Genomic DNA, 2,500 nt, shown 5'->3' on the forward strand with positions numbered 1-2,500 from the left:
GATGTCAAAAGGTTAAAAACACATGAATTTGATTAACTGTCACGCAGCGCATATACATTTGCCCAAAGACATTTTTTATCACTTGAAAGCTTATCACTTAGAGAGTGAAAGGTGCAAATATTATTTGGTTTGGAGCTTTACCTCATGTTGAAAAACGATGCAGTTTCAGGGTACCTTCAGTCAAGTAAAAGCATGTGTCTTAAAGTTGAAATTATTTTGGATGCAAGCTGTGATTCACATTTCCAAAAATCACGTAAACCGGATGTAGAGATATCACAAAAGAGCTTTTAGGAGGTTTTGAGCTGATACAAATTGGTTTTTGTAGGGAAATTTGACGGCAAAGTAAGCGTTAATTTTTCAGGGGAAAAAAATAGCGATTTGGACACGAACTCTTAAATTTGCATTTTCTCTAAAATAAAAATACACATGAGTTAAAAAACTATACAGGACATTTAGAGACATAATAGGCTACATCTGGACAAAATCTGAGCAAAATCCATTTTTGAGCTGTGGCCACCTTTTGTTTGACATGCACTCTTACAACAGTTTGATATTTCATGGGTTCACTCAGGCTAGTTCACCCAACCACTTTGTTTTGAATTTCAGTTCTGGAGAGAAGACAATACATTCCTCCTCCTCCTCCTCCTCCTCCTCCTCCTCATCTTCTCAAATCAGAGGTCACATCTGTATTGTCAGCATCCCTTTCACAGCAGGTTTCCCAACATGCAGATGAAACACCTTGTTCCCAGCAAGACCGACTAGCCCAGAATATAGCATTCATTTCTGAACTTAATTCCCAGTCCGAGGATAAAGAAACTAACATCCAGGCAGATTTTCCAGCCCATAGTGACCCTCAAGCCAATAGCACAGCCTCAATTCCACACAACCAATGTCCACCTGAGAAGTCCCAACAACACTTCACCCCTTCCTCTCCTGAGGTATTAGTACCTGATAATGATGAAGATTTACTGGTTTCTCCATTTGAGTCCACCACTGATACAGCAAGCCTCAACAGTAGCATTGTGAAGGAAGGAACATTGCATGGCCAATCCAAAGGTTTATATAACAATCCTGTGGAAGTGTTAAGATACTTTCAATCTAAAATAGTTGAGGGTCGAGCACTTGAGATTGTGGATTCAGCCAGTTCATCTGAGGGGGAAACAAACTTGATCTATGTGGACAGAAATGACATTCTAATGTCTGGAATGGATGAAGTTAAGGCCATTCAAAATTGCAGATTAACTCTTGAGGTGCATATTTATGGAGAGGTAAGACCTGTTTAATGAAAATTAATTTTTCTGCAATTGCATTGGCAAAAAGAGAGAGTGCTCAAATCTAAGAGTAGTAATCTAGACATGGACTGCTATTCATAACAGGTTTTTTACACCGTTAGTATAAGGCCAACCATTGAAAATCCTTCTAGTTTGAATTTATTGTAAAAATTTGATCTGAACCATCTTGTTTCAACAAGAGGCCCAAGATTACGGTGGACCAAGAAAAGAGTTTTTCCAGCTAATTCAAAAGATCAAAATACTCTGATAATGGTATGCTGGAACATTTGCAAAGTGATTACCACACAGTTGGAATTGTAATTGGGTAAGTAAAGTTGAGGCATGTTTTCCTGTGTAACGACAAAATTTGTGTCATTGCTTGGATCTAGCATGGTAAAGTCAGCTTACAAGCCAAAGCTTATCCCCGGTTTCTGTAGCATGAAGCCACTAGGAATATTTCTACTCCCCCCTAGATGGGATACTAGTCCATTGCAGGGTTACCCCCAGCATTAAATCCGCCAGTACCCATTTATACACCTGGGTGGAGAGAGGCACCGAGGGAGTAAAGTGTCTTCCCCAAGAAAACAACACAATGTCCTCGGCCAGGACCTGAACCCAGACCATTCGCTCCGAAGTCGAGCACACTAACCATGTGACCACCGCGTCTCCCTGGATCTAGCATGACAAGTTATTAAATGTCTCTTATTCTCTGTTGCAATCACAACAGCATGGATTTTTTCAAACCCATCACTTTTGAATAATCTAGTACATATGTATGTACATGTATAATATCGCACAGTTGTCTTATCCTTTGTCGAAATTCTACTATTTGTTTCATTCATATCAGGCTTGAGTATGCTACGGAATGGTGTGCTGCCTCGATTTATGGCAAATGAACAACTGGAAGACACATTTACCAGTGTGAATCCTAATTCACCGTGCATGTTATCTTTATGCCAGGGGCTAAATGAGCACCCCACAAAAGGCATATCCAGGCAAACAACAAAACCACTCTTGAGAACCTTAACAGGTGTCTTTCGTGCAGGCATGATTTCCTCATATTCCTGGAGAGCAATCGGTTCATATTTTATACCATGCTCCACATACCTCGAGGTAAATGCTTTCGGATTGATGAGATCCATTGCAAACTTATCGTGACTCCTTTGTCTTTTAGAGATGGCGTCAAACTTTGAAGCAGTGACTCTAAACTTTCGTTCTTTCTTCCACTG

At 40.0% G+C, this 2,500-nt stretch overlaps 1 pseudogene; it reads right to left on the reverse strand.

The window, feature by feature from the left end:
• Positions 1 to 1,915: 1,915 nt before the first annotated feature.
• The window catches only part of LOC138008642 (uncharacterized), a 4,915-nt pseudogene continuing 4,330 nt past the window's right edge, over positions 1,916 to 2,500 (reverse strand).

Source organism: Montipora foliosa, chromosome 6 (assembly GCF_036669935.1).
Source record: "Montipora foliosa isolate CH-2021 chromosome 6, ASM3666993v2, whole genome shotgun sequence".
Classification (NCBI taxonomy): Eukaryota; Metazoa; Cnidaria; class Anthozoa; order Scleractinia; family Acroporidae; genus Montipora; species Montipora foliosa.